Source organism: Lygodium microphyllum, chromosome 3, assembly GCF_053477565.2.
Source record: "Lygodium microphyllum isolate KBCC chromosome 3, Lygodium_microphyllum_v1.1.10, whole genome shotgun sequence".
Classification (NCBI taxonomy): domain Eukaryota; kingdom Viridiplantae; phylum Streptophyta; class Polypodiopsida; order Schizaeales; family Lygodiaceae; genus Lygodium; species Lygodium microphyllum.
In genome coordinates this window covers 51,763,281-51,786,288 of record NC_141137.1, presented here as the reverse complement: position 1 = coordinate 51,786,288, position 23,008 = coordinate 51,763,281, and the positions used below count along the sequence as shown (strand labels likewise).

General features: G+C 43.1%; 1 pseudogene; it reads right to left on the bottom strand.

Annotated features, from left to right (window-relative positions):
• Nucleotides 1-16,811: 16,811 nt before the first annotated feature.
• LOC148038323 (ribosome biogenesis protein WDR12 homolog pseudogene) lies at nt 16,812-18,160 on the bottom strand (annotated as a pseudogene).
• Between the last annotated feature and the right edge of the window lie 4,848 nt (nt 18,161-23,008).

Below are 23,008 nucleotides of genomic sequence, written 5' to 3'. Positions count from 1 at the left end.
TACCTTTACAATTTGCACGGGTGAGAGCCGACCCCCGACGCTCTTAACATAAATCATAATGTGCCTTGCGCTCTTTTACAAGAGTATTGACTTGTGCTTTTTCTTGTGCGCCTTTCTCCTTGATTTAGGACTTTTCTGCACTTCTCGTGTTTCCTTATTTTTCTTAGCGCACCTTTGTCTTTCATTTCACTTTTGCCTTGGCCTTGTCTTCTGCTTTAGATTTTCCAAATTTTCATCTGAGGGTTAACAGTTTGACACATGTGCAATTAGAAGTGGATCCCCTCTCTAAAACCTATACTTGTGTTGAGTGAAATCATTCTAGTCAATGTGGATGGCTCCATGTTATGATGCAAAACAAACATGGGCCAAGATATTGCCAATTTCATTTTTGATAATCTTGTAGTTTGATAAATCTTCTTGTGTAGCTTCTGAAATTTGATACGTGAACCGAGGAGATCGATGTAGAAGCCTTTGTATGTGGTAGGATGCAATGAGCCCCATCTTCTCAACAACCAATCTTGTAGCTCTAGATAAGATTCCAGCTTGGCTCACATAATGAAATTCCACTTGACCTTAACTCCTCAAGGAAGAATATTACACATAGTCAAAGTCTTTGTTTTTTCTATATTTGCTTTTCCCTTACTCTTTATAGGTTAGTCCTTTATACAACTTATTTTGCTTGTCTTTATCATCCTTGATCGATGGCCTAGGCTACACCCACACACACACACACACACACAGAGCTTCACATGTCTAGACATAGATAGTGATAGAACTTCACATAAACACACACATGCACAAGTCCATAGCAATCGAGCTTCACACAAACACACACATGCACAAGTGTGTGCCCACACACACACACACACAACAACAACAACAAACCTCATCATTCATGATAGAGAGTACAAGTTGTCCCATTGATACAACTCTAATTCGAAGTATAATATCTAGTGTAGTATGCACTCTATGTGCATGCATGGTTCTCATCATCTCCATCCATGTAACAAATATTTATTCAATACTAAATGTGCACATTCTTGATATCATTATTAAAAGGAAACTAAACTTAGTACTTGATAATTTTACTAATAGTATATAAATTGTAGCATGCTTTCACCCAATGACAAGAAGGCATAAGCTTTCAAGCTAGTATCTTGATAGTCAAGCTGATGAATGTGAGTCAAAAAGATAATGAGGCCATAATGGACTATGTGACTAGCATCCATGGTTTCTATAAGAGAATCCCAGCTCATGAAAGATACGAGATCAAAAGCTATAATGATGGTCTTTATCAATGGTTCAAGGATGAAAAACTTTACAATGTGATTTTGGAACTCTAGCCTTAATCAAAATTATCTAACTAAAGTGTTCAAAGAGGAAATCTAAGGTGATGACCTCTTGAAAGAGAGGAATATAAATAGGATGATGGTCAATAATAGAATGTGGTTACAACAACCTAATAGACCATCTAAAAATTTGATTAAACGTTCTACTAAAAGCAAACACAGCCATTCCATCAATAAAAGGTCTTTTATCATGATAAGCAACACAATTTTACTTAGAAAATTAGTCGCTATAATTGCATAATCATGTGTTTTAAGTCATCGTAATGATAGGTCCAACACAATACTACTTTGTTTTAAAAGGCCATCATTGTAAGTTTTCAATAAAAATAAGCAAATCAGTAATACTATATATTACTATATTTTGTTTTAAAGTTGGATACTACCATGTTTTATTTTTTAGAAAATGACGATAAAAGTGATATTGAATGTAGTTGTGAATAAATCTGCTTTATATGATTTATAGCAATGTGAGAGAGGATGTATTAGGTTTTTGTGGAGAAAATGGATATAAGAGTAGGAGTTCTATCTTGGAGTGGGTGAAGCAAGATTTGGCAAGGGGGTCTTGTTGTTGAAGGAGAAAACGTTGTGAAAGAACCACAAGCATGACTCTCTATCTTCTCACTCTCTCTTACTTATTTTTATATGTTTTTATCGCTCTCTCCCTCTCTCTATACACACACACACACAAAACTCTCTCTCTCTCTCTCTCTCTCTCTCTCTCTCTCTCTCTCTCTCTCTCTCTCTCTCTCTCTCTCTCTCTCTCTCTCTCTCTCTCTCTCTCTCTCTCTCTCTCTCTCTCTCTCTCTCTCTACAACCACTAGCACATAAAATGTCGAAGAACGAATAGCCCCAAGACGTATAGCACAAAGCTTTATATAACCTTTTGCCTACTTCATTATTTAGCGTACCTTATTCATGCTTTTTGTTAATGAATTTGATTAGAAGGGATTGGTATGATCACGAGCTTTTCATCATGGACTAATCAAAGCTGATGTTGGTGCGAGCTGTGAGGATTTGTTTGAGTTCAATTTGATGATGATGTTCATGAAGCTTATGATGGTGACAAATGCCAATTATGATGGCATTGGCAATGATGATAATGATGATGAGAGAGGGGGTTGTTTTGGCTACTTAAAGCTTCATTTAAGCTTTAGTAAAAAAAATACTATCGGTATTAAGGACATTACAATGCTTCTAAGTGAAGGATCCAATTTTGTGGCATACCATCATGAGTAGCAACAAGAAATACATCACGAAGACTAGAGATATACAATACATCACCCTCATCACAATGTTGCAAACAATGTTTACTTCTTAAATCTTTGCCTTGGTTTTACTTTCTTTTCCCCATCCTTATCTCTGTTTTTGCCTATGCTTTTCCTTTTAAAGGAGTCCTTTTTTATGAGACCCTTCCTATTGCAATAGAAACATTTTACATCATTCTTGTATAAGACTTGCTCCTAGAATTTTCTCTTTCATGATATTTTCCCCTTAAATTTGACATCCTCTCAAAATAAGTGCATTGAGCCCCTTAAAGCCTAAATTATTATTTCTATATTTAGTAAACACACTTTCTTATTTTACATTTCAAATAGTGGACCCCACAACATGTGTGAAATTGCTAATAGTTGTCCTAAAAGTATACAAGCTTTCAAGAAATGTCAGAATCTAAAACATGGCTTTGACAAAATCCTCAAAATCAAGCTTTTGAGTAGACAATTTGTTGAAGATAGTATTAAAATCATTCAAATGGTTTGACACAGATATCCTCTCTTCCATATGAAGATAAATGACACTAGAGTAAAATTTAGAGAGCATCAACATAATAGTAGATCTTGCAAGCTCATTCATTTCATTCCAAACATCTCTATCCATGCCTTCATGCTTTATATATTCCAATGTAATTGGAGCTCACGCTCATCTATCAAGACCCACGGATCGCTTATTGCTTCAAGCGTTTCAAGAACAAGCACAAATGGTCATCTCTCACCTAGCCAATGCACCTTCGATCCAAAAAAGGTGTAGTGAGCTTACCTTGATGCCCAAATGAGTAGCCTCCTCCCTCAAGAAAATCGGTAGCTCCACGATTCGAGATGCGAGCTCAAGCAACCTCAAGCCTCCACCTCCAAGCTCCATCCTCCAAAGCTATGCATGAGACAAGAGAAGAGAAGAGAAGAGAAGAAGAAGAGAGGAGATGATGGAGAGCTTCTTCTCCAAGATCCCTTACTCTCACACACTCACTTCCTCACACAGTCACACTCCCTCTCTCAAACACACACAAGCAAGCAAGAAGGAGAGAAGAAGAGAAGAAGGAGAGACCACTTTTGCCACATACCAAAAGAATGAGCTTCTCATTCACTTTTTGGATTTATATACAAGCCCTAAATCCCTTAGGCACCCATCGCCTTTTTTTACATGACCGGGCATCTTGCCAAGGTCATATTTCCCTATTCCTTTCTAGTTGCCTTATCCCTTCACCTATGTCCGTTTAGACTTTACAATTTGCACAAGAGGGAGCTTGGCACTCTCATAAAATGAATTACATTGCTATTCATTTAGTCATTGTATGCTCATGAGAGCCTGTGTTTCTTCAGCAAGCTTTGCTTTTGCCACCTTTCTTCTCCTCCTTACTTGGCCTTGAGCTCCTCCTTTAGCTCTTTTATTTCTATTTGATACATGGCCACTTGGCAAGTTCTTTCTAGTTGAGAGGCTACCATAGTCTCATTTTCAACCTCTAACTCAACAACAACATCTATTTTCTTTTCTTCTTTTACTCTCTTAAGCTGTGATAGGAGTTCTTGGACATAGTCATCATAGTTCATGGACAACGACAGTGCGGTGGGGGTAGTGGTTGTGGATGTTTCAATTTTTTGCCTTTTAGGATCCTGCCTCAACTACTCTGCATCTACTGCTACTACCAGTTTTTTCACCCCTATCACTAGAGCTCCTTCACCTCCCTCATGGGCCATTTCTTTGTTGATCAAAAACTACACCCATGCCATGATGTTGCTAGCATCAACTTTAGGTGTAGAGCACTAGGTGGTTGTGGTTGTTGGGGTGGTCGGTTGGCTGGAAGTAGGTGCAATAGGCTTTTATCCTTGCCCTCCATAACTAGCAGTGATGAACCCTCTAGCACTTGGGTGCTAGTACTGGGGCCTTCATACCTAGGTGGGCTCATGGTAGCTAGCTCTTCTTCCCTTGAGGGCTACTCCATTGGTAGTAGGCGGATGGCCGGGGCTATGTCTTCATCGTTCCTCCTTAACTCCTCAGCTTCCTCCTCTGCTTTCCTCCTCCTCTCCTCTTCAACCCTCTTGTATTCCTCTTTTATTCTTTTTTTCTCCTCCTTTTCTTTTCTCTTTCTTCTGTCTTCAATGCTTTTGGACTCTCTTCAGGCTTCTTGCAAGTCCGTTCTCTTTTTCTTCATGCTCTGTTGTTGGTCACTCGGATGAGTCTAGTGTCTCTCCAACTCTCTCATCTTCTTGCGCTTGCCCCAAAGCCTCTCTGATGAATGGCCAATAATACTCCTCCAAACCCAATGGTTGAGGCCTTCAATGACGACTTCTTCCTTGCTTTGGAAGCCAGGGATTCTCCACCCGTGGGTCTTCCACGTGTGGCCAGTGCTTTTGCTAAAGTTTCTATTCTCTTCTGCATGAAGCCATTCAGGCTTACTTCATCCAGGGATTTGGCTACAATGCTCTCCAACATAGGTACATTAACTTGGCTCATCATTGCAATGCTTTGGTAGCCTTCTTGCTCCCATTGAAGTCGGAGACCATACCTTTGTCACAAGAAAGAGGAGACATTGGCAGTCAGCTGTCTTCGTGCCCTTGTCGTTGTCATAAGACATAATGAGGCATTGCTTGTGTGCTTGTTCATAGAAAATCTAGATGACAATGAGTTTCTCAACTGCCTAAGAATCCTTAATGAATATAAATTTCGATTCTTCCCATGAGCAAGGTAGCATGTATACCTCCCTTTGCTAAAGGCTCGTCTAAAAGACCTAGGTCTAATCAGTCATAGCTTTAGCAAGTGTGGTAAACATGGCATCCAAACATTGAAGGCAACAAACCAAGTCATCCCTGTATTTTCAACTAAGTTTGTGGCTAAGGCAAGGATCTCGATCATCATTCATAAGAGGGTTTAAGACTTGCTAGAGGTTGGGGTTTGACTAGACTCGATAGCTCAGTTGATGGCTGACGTCTATGATTGTGGCTACTCTTGAGTGTGTGATTTGGCCTCTCATGCACTAAGCGTGGTTTGAGAGTTTGACTTTGTCCTGCTCCCAAATGTTTGTGAGGCTTGAGTAGCACTAATAGTGCTACTGGCTTGGGTTGGCTTGGAGTCAACAAGTTGCGGTTTTGGTCGATAAACTCATTGAGGCGCTACAAGCTTAATGGTGTTGGGCTCTATGGGCTTCGTAGCTTGAGCTTTTTGCGGCTTTAGTGCCTAATATGTCGTGCAGCTTTGTGTGGTCAAGTTTGAGGGTGGTGTTTGAATAGTGCCACTGGCCCTCTTGGTTTTAGGAACCCATATCTAGGCATTTCCCTCGTAATAGCCTTATGCTTGCAATAAGGTTTTGGGGACCCATCTTGGCTTGATCATTCATTGGTGTCTATAGTTTCTCCGTTGTCTCCTAGGTTTCGAGTATGAGTTCCTAGGCTTGTGAGGTCGTAGTTGCATGCTCTTAGACGGAAATCCTTGATGTTTAAGCACCCAATTGAACTGTGGTTCAAGGGCCTTAGCTTTGATCTCAACGGTGTGCTAGTGGTGTGGCATGGTAGGTTGTGACACCTCTTAATCCCCCTCCTTAGACTTAGTGGTAGGTTTCTCTACCAGTGCCCTCATGAGCTCTAATGGAGCCGAGCACCCTTGATGAAAATCGTAACTATTTATACATTGCTAATAGCAAGGTAAATACGCTGTGACTCGTAGCCGACATTACAATGTGCTTGCTTTTTAAATGAGCATTCTAACAATGATTCCTTACTTGCATCTTTTGTGTTCAGCGGCACATAAAAGATTATGGGTATGCTTTCAGACTTGATAGAGCCTGTGACTTTGCACTTTCCTAAAAGGGCATACAATCAGCCCCCAAATGGGCTAAGTTTGGCATTGGTGGGTTGTAGTTGTGGTCAGCCAATTTGAGCCTAATGATCGTGAGTTAAGATATTAAAATCAACTCCATTCTACCATCAGTTTGTTATCCCAATCACTTACATCCATGTTACTAGGCCCTGGCAATAATATGATGGCCTGCTTTGTCCTGCATGCAAGTCATAACATGCAATGGGATGGGTGTGGCCTCCCCATCGAGTGTCTTGACGTCGAACAATCCCAATGGAGCTAATGGTACAATGGTTGAACTACAGGTTGGTTTTCGACTAGGGCAATCATGGGTGATTCCACACTCAGCGCATCTGAGATGATCAGCCTTATCTTGATTGGCTTGTCCCCTCTTAGGGGATGTGCGACAAGATGTGTCTTGGGTGACCACAAGTCCAATAAGAAATCGGCTCTTGGCTCTTCCCTCCTAAGCCTCTATCTCTCCCTCTTCCTAATGCTATCACCAGCACTGGTCCGTAGTCCATGAATATGAGACGTAAGGGTTCACATAGGGCTCCTCATTATTCATCTCCTCCCTATACTAGAGCATCGCTCAGTGGATGGGTTATGTAAGGTATAGGTGGCCTAGGTATGCCTATGGGATTAATCTCCATCCGAGGAATGAATGGCTTTCCATTGTTAGGTGCCGAAAGGGCCAATGGGGCTCCTCTCCCAAAGACATTTGGAGGACTATTCCCTAGGTAAGACTTGTTGTAAGGCTGTGAGTATGGGAGTCTCCTGGGCAATCTCTACAGTGCATGGCATCATGGTCGTAAACCTACCGCATTTGGTGCAAGGTCGGGACTTAGGGTCCTGAGACTCAGCTAAAAGGTGGTTTCTGCCACAATACACAGATTGGACATGTGGGTGCATAGGTCTTCTCATCATCTCTTATAGTTTGGCTAGCTCCATTTTCATATCTGCTAGCTCTTGGCTTGAGTCAACGCCCTTCCCTTTATCTTGGTTGCTTGGGCCTAATCGTTCACTAGTTATTGTTGCCCAATCTAAGGTTCTAGAGTTAGCTTCGTCTCAATTTGACCTCCTAGAGCTTCTCTCCTTAAGTTGTTCATCCACTCATATGGCCTCTTCAAAGACCCTAGCTAGTGCATCTCTCTGCAAGCTTGAGTTGCCTGCCAAGGCCTTGTAGAGTTCCTCACTACGTATTCTGTTGATGAACACGGTGGATACCGCTATCTCAGTGGGTCATTTGTTAGTGGGGATTCTCTTATAGAGACTCTGCACGTGAGTAATGTAGTCCCTAATGTCCTCTTTGTCCCCCTACTTGATATTCATCAGCTGCACTATAAGATTATCTGAGTACCTGGCCTCTGAGAATCTCTTACTGAAGAGATCTTGAGATCATTGAAATTATTGCACTCTACAACGTCTAAGCTTGTGTACCACGTCCTACCCTTATTGCCCAAGCATAGGTCGAAAGTTTGCAAGTGCTGGAGCTAGATTAGTGAGTCAGTTAGCCTCGCAAACCTGCTCAAACTGCTCTACGAAGCTATACGGGCTAGTACTTGTTAATTGTTTTGCAACTACGGGGATTCTCGATTGGGTCTTGGAGCCTTGGGTAACTCCTAATCCTACTCAAATTGCTCTATGAAGGTATACGCGGCTGATACTTGTCTAACTATTTTGCAACTACATGGATTCTAGATTGGCTCCTGGAGCCTTGGGTAACTCCTAATCCTGCAAGCAACGACGTTGCTAGTGCTACTACGCTTTGTTCTACTGACCTGTTATCTATTAGTCGCTTGTGGAGAAGCTTGCTCACCGTTAAATCCATCTCTAACGCTCTTTTCCTCTCTACGTTCAGTCATATTTGATTTCTATTTGCTAGGGCTAGCACATGCATTGGACTTCTTGTATTTCTATGTCCTGCCGCAATCCCCTAGTCTGTTGCTACTTGTTGTGTGCCAATATGCTTTGCAAAGCTTTCTAATGCCATCTTTCTTTCCTCCTCGAGGTCCACTATGATGTCTTCTAACGGTTTACCATGGTGGTCTAGCCTGGTTTGTGCATTGTATTCATTCACCATCTGCTGGATTTTGACTGGGAAATCTTGTAGGTTGAGTTCTTTGTTTATGCTATTTATACTAGGTTCTGCTATATCTACAATCTCTTGCTCCACTAAGTTGTCGATAAGGTTGATCAAGTCAGGTAGCATCGTGCTCCCAATGCTGTCAATCCTTCTATGTGACTAGCTTTCCATGTTGCATCTCTCACTGGGTCCTACCAATTGGGGCTCTTGATCACCCATCTAGGTTTGAGGGTTATCTCCTATTGGCGGGATAGTTTTGTTCATTAATTTTGAGTGTATTCCTTCTTATTTACAAACAATCCTCAATTTACTTCACTCAGTGTGTGCATGGTGCTCTTTTCTGTGCACTGTGCGAAATCAGGCTTTCAATTTTTCCAAGTGCACTTCAAGTGTTGAAAACAATGTGGGTGCAAACACGAGCTAATGAATGCAACTTCTGCACTCCAGTCTAAGTTCTCGATCGAATAGGGCTTTAGGCTTAGTCACTCGCGGCTCTCACTCGTCTCTAGGATATGTGCTACATTATTCAGTTCGATCAGGGTTAATTGGGGTCTATTGGTCAGTTTACAACTCTAAAAGGGGCTAAAAGCTGATGTGACTATAAGCAATCGTGTTTAGCCATCCGGTTGCAATTTCTAAGGTCAATTGCATCTATAAGGATTTTGGAGCCTTCCCCAATTGTGGGAGGTATTCTGCTTTGCCCGAGATGCGCTAAATTCGTCAATTTCTCCTGTCTGATTTTGCAGTGTTCGATCCCTAGAATCATACATCCGATTTTCAACTATTTGATTTTCATGCATCCAATTTAGACTTGTCTGATTTTGGCATCCGATTGTGTTGTGTTCGATTTAGACTGTCAGATTATTGTTTGTCCAAGTGGTTGATGGGTCGAGCATTCAAATCCGATTTTGAAGGTTTCCAATCATCACTGTAGTTGATCCGATTCGCAAAATCGAATAGGTAGTGTTCGATTGGACATGTCGAGGTAGTTCGAGCATCTGATTTGCCCGAAATCGAATGTCCGAGTATCTAATTCTGGAAATCGACCCTACAAGCCCTATCCGATTCCAACGGTGCAAGAACAGCAACAATGAAGAAAATTTGACTCGAGGTAACAATTTTGGTCACACCAACATGCAATGAGCTCCATAACACAATAATGGACACAAAGGAAAGTCTCTATATACCTAGTACATGCAAAAAACTCATGTGGAAGCCGATCCATTCACTCAAAGCTCAAGGTCTCTCTCTCTCTCTCTCTCTCTCTCTCTCTCTCTCTCTCTCTCTCTCTCTCTCTCTCTCTCTCTCTCTCTCTCTCTCTCTCTCTCTCTCTCTCTCTCTCTCTATACTAAAGGTAAAAGTGAGCTTCCCCCTTGCTCTCTCTGGGGTCATAAACCCTTGCTCTGCTCAGTCTTGACCTCTTCGATCTCTCCCCTTGTGGTATTAACGCATTTAAGTGCCCTTTTTTCCCATTTTTTCCTTGTTTGTGGCCTATTTGGGCTTGTTTTACAACAACAACCCTAAAGTGATTCGCTTCAATTTAAATGCCCTTTTTTCCCATTTTTTCCTTGTTTGTGCCCTATTCGGGCTTGTTTTACAGCAACAACCCTAAAGCAATTCGCTTCAATTTCTTGATCCTATCCTACTCTAAATGCAACAAAAATCAAAACCCAAATACTGAAATGATTTATCCTACTTGCCTATTCATCAAAAACCCAAAATACTTACTTGTTTTGAATATTAAAAACCCCAAATCTCCTACCTATATCAAGAACCAGTTCGAGGATAAAACCCCACTTCAACACTTGATTTGAGTTGTGCAAGTGCTAAATCTTGAATCCAACAATGGAACCAAAATGTAATGGGAGCTCATGCTCATCCACCAAAACCCACGGACCACTTATTTCTTCAAGTGTTTCAAGCGAGCACAAATAGCCATCTCTCACCTAGCTGACACACCTTCGATCCTATGGGGGTGTAGAAACAAAGAGCTCGACGAGAGCTACAAATGTGGGCCATAAAGTTGATTTTATGTAGTCTTTTGTTTCTATTTCACACAAAATAGAATAGTTATGATTTGGATAGCAAAGAGTAAATTTCATCATGCATGTTTAATATTTTGGGGATGCTATTTTGGTACCCAAATGGTATGATTATTCTTTTGGGACTGATTTGAGCTTGAAATAGCTCAGATTTCATTATTGTTTTAGTATTGTAATAACAAGGCAACAAGCATTTATAAGTGAAAAGCTTATTTCTAGTGCTCATTGATGTTTTACAGCACACTTAGTGGATATACCACTACTTCAATTGTTATGTATACTTTTCAATATGCTATAGTATGCTTTTGAGCTAAGATTTAGGATCCCGTTACATTGACATTGGCTATGGTTACATGCCTTGGTTACTTCAATGGCTTATACAGTTTAGGGGCTTGAATAATATATTGGGTTTTATGCTCATGGCCTATGCTTTATGTATCTTGGATACTCGAATGTCATGTACTCGATGTTTTGAGCTTGCATTACTCATTTGGCATTCGATTTTGTTCAAGTGGAAATTACCTGCCCTACTTTGGATGTTATATAGAGATTTAGGTTTATGCAATTGAGCTTGAGCTTACTTTCACCGAGACCATGGGACACTTACTTCATGTACATACTCTCTTGATATATATTGGATGCAATTACCCTACAGTGGGTTGATTTAATCACTTACTTTGGACCTAGCACTTATGTTTGTCAATGTGTTGTCAATGACATTTATATGCTTCTAGGTTATGTATTGAGCTTTGTTCAATGCGTTATCCATTTGGTAGCACTCCTCTCTTTGCCCTGAGATCTCCTATCATGATGTCTATATCTACTAGATGTATACTGAGACACTGCAATTGTGATAGCCTGCAGTATCAATCGTTCCTAATCTTTCTTTCTTAGCTACTCACACTTGGTTATTGGCATATTGTTGTTTATTTACAATAACCTATCATTTCAATTTTATGCATTCTATCCCAGTGCAATCACTTGGATTTGATAGTTACTTGATTACAATTAGTGGATAGCTCATCCTTTTGGAAATTTCTATTGCTCAACCCTTAATTTGGTTGTGATTTTAGGGCTATTTTACTATCATTTATAGTAGCTTATTTATCTAGAATTGTGCTTTTATCTATTGTATTATGATTGGTGGGTCGAATGACGGTGCTATCTTTAACATTAAGAAGTTGGAAGGACAAATCTAGTAGGTTCTAGTGCAAAAATTACAAATTAAGCCATTGAGACATGACAATGTTAAGCCAAAACACTTTGATACAAAGGATTGGGTAAAACTAAATGAGTTATGTAACTCTACAATCATTTTGTCACTCTCTAAGTAAGTCCAGAATAATGTTGTCTCTAACAGGTAGACTGTATGGGAGTTATGATATAAGATTCACAATGTCTATGATAAGCAAAACCCTACCTCTCAGATGTATTGGCTAAAATAACTCATAGACCTTCATAGGAAGGAGGGGACCTCCATGTCTACCCAGTTGAATGATTTTGATTCTATTTTCAACCACTTGTCTTGACAAAAAATTGAATGCGAGGATAATCTTCCTCCCTTGTTCTTGTTGGTTACATTGCCCAAGTCATGGGACACCTTTGTCAGAGTGCAGCGGTGCGGAAGCGTAGGACTGAGAGAGAGAGAACACAGAGAGAGAAGGGAGAGAAAGAGACAGTGTACACTGAAGATCTGTTGTATAAAGAATGCTGAATACAAAGATATACACGGGCGCAGTGTGCTGGACTGCGTGTCTCCACCTCGACGATGCGACCTGCTGTCCACCTCGAAGTCTGCTGCAGTCTGCACTGTCTGCTGTCTGAAATCTGCAAACAGAGACAAAAATCTGCACGGCACCGGTCTGTAATCTGCGACAGAGAATAGTGGTCAGACTGCTGAAAACGTCAGCAATAAATAGGCGAAAAATCACTTAGAACGGGGCGCCAAAATAGGGCGCAGCCTGGAATAAAATGGTTGCAGGCAGTCGGACTGCCACGTGGCAGTCTGACTGCACAGTCCGACTGTGCAGCTGGTACGACTGCTGGACCAGCTGTGCTGCTGCCTAAAAACAGGCTATGAACTCTAACACCCCCTCTCAGAGCCTGGACAGGGCAGAAGCCTGAGGGATCTGGAATGTTGCCGAAGTAGAGCCTGAGGAAGTGCCTTCGTAAACAAATCCGCAAGATTATCCTCCGTCTTGCAATACTCCACAGTGATGGTCTCATCCAAAAGCTTTTCTCGGATGAAGTGGTACTGGATCTCAATGTGCTTCGTCCGGGCATGAAAAACAGGGTTCCTTGCCAAGGCAATGCAACTCTCATTGTCACATCGCAGCAATGTAGGACGAGTCTGGGGGCACCCAAGCTCCTCCAACAATCTCCGAAGCCACACAACCTCGCATGTGGTGGAAGATGCGGCCCGATACTCCGCCTCAGTAGACGAAAGGGCTACCGTGGGCTACTTCTTGCTACTCCATGAAATAACACCTGCACCCAAAGTAAAGTAGTAACCTGTTGTAGACCGCCTATGGTCCACGTCACCGGCCCAATCCAAGTCGCTCCAACCTGCAAGTACAAGATCTGACCCATCTGTCCCTGCGGGGTAATGAATCCCCAAATCAGACGTCCCCCTCAGATACCGAAGTATCCTCTGAGCAGCCTGCCAATGCACCATCTTAGGTTCACTCATGAACCCTGCCAAGAGCCCAACAGCAAAACATAGATCAACCCTGGTGTTGAGAAGCCAAATCAAAGACCCTATCAACTATCGATAGCGGGAAGCATCCGCCAAAGGAGAAGCTCAGTGGGAAGTGGCCTTCCAGTTCGGATCCATAGGAGTAGAGAGGGCCCGACAATCTTCCATCTCAAAAGACACCAAGAGCTCCTAAACATATCTCTGTTGGGAGAGAAAGATCCCCCTCTGAGACTGAAAAATCTCATGTCCTAAAAAGAAATGGAGTAGCCCCAAATCCGTCATCTCGAACGTCTGATGTAAAGCTGACTTTGTCTCCTGGACCTGCTGTGCATCATCACCTGTAACAATCAAATCATCAACATATAATACAAACAGCACACAACCATCCTCGGAAGTGTGAACATACAGCTGCGGATCGGCCTTGGACCACCGATATCCCAACTGAGTCTGGAGGAACGAATCAATCTTCTCGTTCCAAGCTCGCGGGGCCTGCTTGAGACCATACAGGGCCTTCTTCAACCTGTAGACTTTCCCATCTGAAGAACCAAAGCCAGGAGGCTGCTCAACGTAGATCTCCTCCTTCAAATCACCATTCAGGAAGGCCGACTTCACATCCAGCTGATAAACAGGCCATCTCCTATGGCCAGCCAAAGCAAGAACAGCTCTAATGGTTGCCATACGAGCTGTAGGGGCAAAGGTGTCATGACAGTCAATCCCTGGGCGCTGGGCAAAACCCTTAGCAACAAGGCGAGCCTTGTGCTTATCCAAAGTACCATCACTGAGATATTTGGTCTTAAAGACCCACTTGACTCCAATCACCTTCTTCTTCGGGGGGCGTGGCACAAGTGACCAAGTGCCATTCCTCGCAATAGCCTCCAACTCAGCTTCCATAGCTTTCTTCCATGGGGCGGACTGTAAAGCCTCCTTCACGGAGGTGGGCTCTCGATCCTGCATAACTCGGGACATCAAACAATAATTGGAGCAAACAAGCTCCGAAGAATGCGCCTGGTGCCTCCGTGACCGCCGCGGACCATCCTGCGGTCCCCACTCCTCAGGAACCCCCTCGATCCCTGAATCACGGAGTGTGTCACGGGCCCAGCGAGGAGGAGGCCGAACCTCCCCTCGTCGTTCTCCATCAGTAGAAGACTCTGGAATGTCCACCGGTGGTAACTCCTCAGAAGGATCCGGTGGAACAGTAGACTCTGTGTCAGAAACAGAATCATAATCAAACGGCACAGGCTCCAATGGAACTGTAGAAGGAGCCAAACTCTCCCCTGGATCTCCAAGAACGGGGTGCTCCTCACCCGTTGAAGAAGCCGGAACCTCCACAAACCGCACATCACGGCTAGTATATACATCCCGCTTGACGGGATCATACAGTCGGTAGCCTTGGGACTGGGAGCTGTAGCCAACAAATACCTGTTTTCGGGAAGCCGCTTCAAATTTGTCACGGTGAGCTTTGGGAATGTGAACATAGGCATCACACCCAAAGACCCGAAAGTAAGAAACATCTGGCTTCGACCCAAAATACGCCTCAAATGGAGTCATCCCTTCCACAGCCGAAGTAGGAGATCGGTTAAGGATGTGGACTGCAGTAGCCACAGCCTCGGCCCACAAAACCTGGGGGGTCTGTCGGTGCTCCATCATGGTGCGCGCCATCTCGATCACACTGCGGTTCTTCCGTTCGAGAATACCATTTTCTTGTGGAGTATTGGTATTGGCAAACTCCTGGTGAATTCCTCTATCTGCACAAAACCGAGCAAATTCATTAGACACAAATTCACCTCCCTTGTCAGATCGCAAGGTCTTCAACTTCCGGCCTGAGCGGTTCTCCTCAAAGAGAAGCCAATCCTTGAAGTGCGAGAAAGCTTCTGACTTTAGTGCCAAAAAATAGGCCCATGTCATCCTGCTATAGTCATCCACGATCAGCATGAAGTACGAGCTCCCACGCAGGGACTCATTCCTCATAGGGCCACATAGATCCGTAGATACTAACTCCATCGGTGAAGTAGACCGCCGCGAAGCGGTGTGGGGAATGGCATCCCGATGCTGCTTCCCCCTTATGCAGGAGACACATGGCTGCTGGCTCACCACTATATCCGGCAACCCTCGAACAAGCTGTCCCCGTGACGCCTTCCGAAGATAGTCATAGTTCAGGTGACCAAACCTAGCATGCCATAATTCAGACTGTGACTGTGAGGTAAGAAGAAGAGTAGAGAGGGCAGTGGAAGACTTGAGTTTGTAAATGCCGTTCTCCTCATATCCAGATGATAGAACCTTCCTCAATTCACGATCAAGGACTCGCACTGTAGAACTGTCAAACTCCACCAGAAGACCAAGGGAGCAAATATTATGGACTGAAAGGAGATGGTACCCCAATCCTGGTACATGCAAAACCTCTGAGGTATGGGTGCCACCTCGTCCATCCGGAATAAGCTGCATCTTACCCCGACCTGCAATAGAAACAGAAGAGCTGTCTCCAATGAGAACCTGCCCACGCGAAGGTCGCAGCTGGGCAACACCATCTGATGAAGGAGTCATGTGCCGTGAGGCACCACTATCAATAATCCACTCTCGAGATTGGGAAGCCGCCATCGCAACATCAGAAGCATTCGGTGAAGCGTCCTCAATGACAACTAAGTGTAGAAATGCAGCTGATGAGGGTGTAGCCACCGCTCCAGAATCCTTGGTTTCCTTCTTCTTGGTGTCCTTCGAGTCTTTATCAGGGCAATCCTTCTTCCAATGGCCAGTCTTTCCACAAATATGGCATGTGGAGTCTTTGTCCTTGTCCTTCTCCTTGTCCTTCTTGGACTTGTTATCCCCCTTATTCTTCTTTTGGTCCTTCCTCTTCTTTTGAGAGGCTTGACCTGTCAACGCCTCCGACTTGGAAGCATTCTGTCCCTTTAACTGTTCCTCTTGGTCCAAGACCATAGGAACCAACTCCTCCCACCGAAGAGTAGACTCTCGCCCCGAAGCAATAAGGGCAGAGTAAAATGTACCGAATCGTGGCGGCAACTGGGACAAGAGTGTGATCACCATGTCTTCGGAGGAGATCGGCTTCCCCGCTATCGTAGAGTTCGTGCAAGAGCTGCAGAACACAGGGTTCAAGGTACAGCAATGGAAGAGTCTAACAAGAAGAACTCAAATTTTTGATGTCAAAGTTCACTATATTGCATGTCATAATCGTAGAGTTACAACAAAGAAATGGAGCAAACTCATGTTCTTTATATGCTGTCATGAACAGTTTTGGTATTTCAACAAGTGATCCTCTCCTTGGTAACCAAAGATCCCTATATTTTATTTCAATTTCCACTCTTCCTTAGGTTTTAATACAATTTAGGGTGATTTGTAAGCAAGCTGGACAGAATGGTTCTCCTTCTGCAAGCTCTGATTCATCTTCATCAACAACTGCTGTCTTTAACCGCAAAGCATTTGCGTAGAATTAGACATAGACTCCACATGATTCAGTAGAACATAGCACAATCGGTTCTTCAAAAACAATAAGTGGCCAAAAGCAGCAGCAATTCCCTAATTGTATTTGTCTAAATCCTTCGGCTATGTATTGAAGAAGAAATTCAAAATTTCTCTTCAGTCCAGGAAAGCTGCAGGATAGGCGTATTTGTTCCAGGTGTACGAGGGTCCCAAACCCTAAGAAATGGATCTGTCCCACCACCAGCAATCAGGACAGAACTCTCCCCTCCTACACTGACACATAGAATTACTTTTGAACCTATCAAAGAATCTGTGTTAACTCCAGTTTCTGTATCCCATGTTCGTATGGAGTGATCCCAAGAAGCTGAAATAATCGTATCCCTTTCACTCCAAACTGCAGCTGAATCACATTGTGTGTGTGCTTCAAGTGTGCTGACTGCATCAACTTGAATTTCTTGAACTTCGGCAAGGGATGATGAGTCATCTAGTTTTTTTTCTTTTTATTCTGCACAATATTCTCTTCAATTCCCTGTATTGAGACATTCCACAGATTCAATGTGCAATCCCATGATCCAGAGCAAACAAGGTTACCAGATGTATTGGAAGCAACACATTGAATTGATGAGTTGTGCCCTCTCAAAACTCTAACAGTTTTGTCAACAGACACTGAACTATTAGACCCTTTTGCTGATGAAAGCAGCCAAATACGAGCTTTTCGATCTTTTAAACCAGAAACTAGCTTGTAGATGTCAGTTGGTGATGCTGGTGAGGAAATTGTTGCTAAAGAAGTTATTGCATCAGTGTGACCTTCCAACACTTGTGCACAGGATCCATCAGCATTCCAGATCCTTACTAAGCTGTCATAAGATCCCGTTGAGATTTAACTTGGATGGGAACCAACAACTACACTGACCCAATCATTGCGTTCCCGTGGTTTCTCTTTTTCTGGAGGAGAAATTGCATACGCAAATTCTATATTCACAATGGATTCAGCAGATATATTCCTTGCAAGTAGAAACTGCTCCAAAGATGTTCTGAGCAGCTCATCATCATCAAGAAAGTCAAAAGGTTGTGGTTTTTCACGTCCAAGTAGAGCGTTAATGACCTCGGAGAGCCCGTAGCGAGTGAGATGAGCAGGCACAGAGAAGGGCGTGTTAGGCACCCGGTATTCGGCAGGCAACTGAGTAGAGAACCGGACCTGCACTTGCCTCTCCTCCACCTTCCTGTATCTGTCAGCCTCTGCTCTTAGAAGAGCTCTAGCCTCGCGCTCTTTCTGTGCATCGCGCTCAGGCTTGATCCAGAGATAGTAGGCAGCGGTGCCCGCGACGATCCATGCAGCCAGATTGGTGCCTCCTCGCACGCCTCCCAGAGCTGTCTCCACGAACGATCTAATGTTTTTCCCCCCCAGCACGCTGTCTCTCGCCATCTTCTCTTTTCGTTCCCCCAAAAGCGTCCTTCCTTTTCCTGGCTTTTCTGCAAGCCCGCCATTCATAGCATTTCAAAAATATTCCCCCCCCTTTTTCCCAGAATAGGCAAAAAGGCCCAACAAATTCAGTTATTCCTATTAGCAAGGTGATACACGTAATTCTCATCATTCATGTCATGGTCATTTGGGGATGTAAGATTTGCTTAAGTTCCAAAAATCCTTAGACAAACTACACAATTTCACCATCATCTCCATCTTCAATATCAACTTCGATGTTCCCATGTTTTTGCGGGTCTCCATCACCAAAGCACATCTTGTTTGTTTTGGGGATTTGAAGTTTGTCCAGCGCTTTACTTAGAATTCATCATTGAAATTGACAGCTTAATAATATTCTTTGGCATCAGTTTTGCATATTTTTATTGAAACACGCGCAATAAGATAACACAGATGCACAACAAAAATGGAGGTGTTCACGACTCGGATGCGCAGCAACACGACACCGCATTCTGAACCTGCATCTGTAGCTGCCTTAGCTTGTTAATGTGTTCCCTTAGCGAAGAAGACTTATTGACGGACAAGGTCCGCATCTGTACCTCCAAAGAAACCCTCTTCATCAGGGTCATCCGATTGTACATTTGATCAAGCTCCAACCATATCTCACGAGCCACCGTCAAGTGCTCGATGTGAGCGATCACGGCTGTAGTGCATGATAGAAAGAGAAAGGATCGAATCTTGGCATTCAGTTTGTCCCAATGAGACTGGGCCCTGGCCAACTCTGCACGAGCATCGGAAGAGAGTTTGGACTCATCTCTTACCGAAGGCCGGTCAATATCTTCCTGTACCAACTCCGCCAAATCATAGGACTCCAGAATGGCCAACATCATAACGCGCCAAATGCGGTAGTTGTCGCCGTCGAGCTTCTGATCTGTAGGAAGAGCCGGTAGGACAGGCACCTTCCGGTCCATAATCGCCTGGAACTCCAAGTCCATCTCTGTAGACATCTTCACCTGCAATGCCTTCTCAAACGCAAAAGCAGCCCCCTCTGACTGAGTAGACTCAGCCTGCTAAGGCTCTTCAGCGTCCCGAAGCTCCTTCACCCGCCGGAGGCGATGAAAAAGCAAAACCTGCACTTTTAGGTTGAAAACTCAAACTTTCTCCGCGTCAAACAGCAGCAAATCCACCACCTGTACTCCTTTCCTATGCACCCACACTCGTTTCAGCCTTGTTTCAAAGCGCAGCCCTCCTGTCTACCCTTAAACGCAAAAAACGCAAATTTGTGACGCGATGGAAACTCCACTTCAGGTTGATTCTGCGCTCAGTCAGCCCTCAAACACTGCTCTGATACCATGTCAGAGTGCAGCGGTGCGGAAGCGTAGGACTGAGAGAGAGAGAACGCAGAGAGAGAAGGGAGAGAAAGAGACAGTGTACACTGAAGATCTGCTGTATAAAGAATGCTGAATACAAAGATATACACGGGCGCAGTGTGCTGGACTGCGTGTCTCCACCTCGATGATGCGACCTGCTGTCCACCTCGAAGTCTGCTGCAGTCTGCACTGTCTGCTGTCTGAAATCTGCGAACAGAGACAGAAATCTGCACGGCACCGGTCTGTAATCTGCGACAGAGAATAGTGGCCAGACTGCTGAAAACGTCAGCAATAAATAGGCGAAAAATCACCTAGAACGGGGCGCCAAAATAGGGCGCAGCCTGGAATAAAATGGCTGCAGGCAGTCCGACTGCCACGTGGCAGTCCGACTGCACAGTCCGACTGTGCAGCTGGTCCGACTGCTGGACTAGTTGTGCTGCTGCCTAAAAACAGGCTATGAACTCTAACAACCTTCCGTACTTCTATATGTACAAATATACCTACTGATGATGGGCTGAAATTGTAGGATGTAGAGGGTGTGCTCTTGAATAAAGAGGTTAATAGAAAGAATATCAATGCTTCCAGCACCTCCCATGCTTTGACAATTAAAGGCAATAATGGTAGGAGCCGTAATGATTGATGTGGGAGAGACTCTCAAAAGTCTCATTCTTAGTTGCGTGGATAGTCTCATAGTTAGTCTCATTCTTAGTTACATGGATAGTCTCATAGTAAGTCCCATAATTGTAAGTCCACATTGATTTGTCACTATTGTGGGAAGCATGGTCATATTCAGTCATAGTGCCATAAAGTTCACCCATGACAAGCACAAAGAAAAGAGAAAGGATAAAGTGTAGGAAAAGGATGATAATAGCATTGCCTTTGCAAGTTCTGTGTCAAGTTTAAAGAGTCGCATAGATTGATTCGATAATGACTACATGCTTGTAGCTTCTTCCCTTAATGCTTTGTTGTTGACTAATGCCTTGTCTACCTATGCTCAGTATTGGCTACTTGATTCAAGGGCTTCATTTCATGTCATCCCTCATCAAGAGTGGTTCAACTCCTATCTCAATATGACAGGATCTGTCAGATTGCATAATGACTTGGCCTTGGATATTGTTGGTACTGGAGATTTCTAGCTACACTTTCCTTCAAGAAGTATTTTTACTTTGCATGATATGCGCCATGTTTTGGCTTTGACTAAAAGCCTACTTTCGGCTAGACAGTTAGATGATGCACATTATGTTATATCTTTTGGTCGTTCCTCATGGAAGCTTACCTGTGGATATATTGTAATGGCACAAGGTGCCAAGTTTGGCACTCTTTATCTCTTACTTGTATTTGGGTCTATCAAAGATTGGTCATGGCTACCATACCACATGTATCGTTATGGCATCGCCACCTTGGGCACATGTCATTAAAGGGGATGAAAATGCTTACATGTTTGCAATATCTTTCTCCCCTTGACTATAAGTGTTTTGATTCTTGTGATCATTGTCTTTATGGCAAGGAGACTAATAACTCGCGTAAGAAGTCTAGCACTATGCACATGGATGAGGCTCTATCTTTTTTTCATTCTAATATTTGTAGACCTATGCCTTGTAAGTCATTAGCTTGTATGAATTATTTCCTTACTCTCATTGATGATTACTTACACAAGGTCAGGGCATACCCCATAAAGTAGAAATCAAAAGTCTTGGCTCCCTTTCAGCATTTGCTTGCTTTTGTTGAGAACTAGTCTAGATATAAGCTGAAATGCCTATGATCTGACAATGGGGGTTACATATATCTAAATCCTTTGAGCATCTTTGTAATGAGATGGGTACTAAGCATCAGTCGATTGCCCTATATTCCCCACCCCATAATGATATGGCTAAGCATATGAATAGGACAATTCAAGAGCGAGTTCATAGTATGCTTAGCCAGGTAAGCTTATCGTAACACTTTTGGGTTGAGACTGTTACTACTATCATGCATTTAATTAATCTTTCCTCGTGCATTGCTCTTCACTATCAGGTTATAGAGAATGAGGCTTTCTTCCATGTTCCCAAGGACAATCATAATAAGATGGACCTAAGTCTGTGAAATGCATCTTTCATAGTTATAGAGATGTAGATGAGATGGGCTATCACCTATGGGATCTAATAGGCTCGAAAGGTCATCCACAACCCTGATGTTGTTTTCCATGAGGAGATAATACATAACTAGTCTGAGCAGGCTGTTGAGGTATGCATGGTGATATTTTAGGAGGAGCCTCTTGTTACTATATAGCCACCTAGACAACCTATAGTAGTTAATGCTCCAATGGCCTAGGACCTTGATGTTAGACAAGAGGTAGAGACCACACATGCTATTTTGTGAGGATCTACTAGAGATAAATGTTAGCCTGGTCGATTCCACCCTCTATGCATTTTGTTATAGTGACAGATGCTAGTGAGCCTCTTACCTATGATGAGGCCATGCGTAGAGGTAATATCATCCTTGGAAGAGGGCCCTACAATCAGAGTATGCCTCATTGAAGAAAAATCATACATGGGATTTGGTTCCTTTACCTAGTGGAAAATGTGATTTGCCATATAAGTGGATATACAAGTTGAAGAGTACCCTTGGATGCTCTTTTTCACCCTGGACATCCAAGAAACAACACCTCCAACAAAGATGAAGACATAGCCAAAGGTGGACTTTCTATTGTCTACATGTCTTGCATAATCAGAGTCAATGTATCTCATAACTCTTGTATCCTGACCACCATAACATATGCACATAGCTAATGTGTCGTTCAGGTACCTCATGATATCCTTGATGGCATCCTAATGCCATCTACTAGGTGTAGCCATACAGTGTGCCACAACTCCAACTACAAATGCTATGTCAAGACAAGTGGCTATCATGGCATACATCAAACTGCCCACAACATAAGTATAAGGGATCTTGGCCATCTCAACCTTTTGCTTATCAAACTATAGATAATCGTCCTAACAAACGTTCACACAAGAAGATAGAGAATAGCCAATAGGCTTTCCATCTTGCATATAAAACCACTCAAGGACTTTCTGGATATACTCCTTTTATGATAGATAAAGGAGTCCCTTAGAGCGATCACACATGATGTGCATCCCAAGAATATGCAAGGCCTATCCCATGTGCTTCATCTCAAATCTCTTCTTGAGTTGAGTTTTCAAGGCATTCAACTCATCATGAGCTCTCTAGCGATAAGTATATCATCCACATAGAGTATTGAAATCGTAAGGCTACCATCACGAGCTCTCTTCTTGTATAAACATGGATCCATAGCACTACAACTATATCCCTATGAATGCATAAAAGCATCAAACTTGTGGTACCATTCTCTAGGTTCTTACTTAAGTGGGGCTTAAGTCCATAAATGCTCTTTCTCAACTTGCACACTAGGTGTTCCCTGCCTTTTTCTTCAAAGCCCTTAGGCTATTGCATATAGATCTCATCATGCAAGTCCACATGTAAAAAGGCCGTTTTTACATCCATCTAATAAAGGTTGAGATCTAGCTGAGAAACCAATGCTAGTACCAAGTGT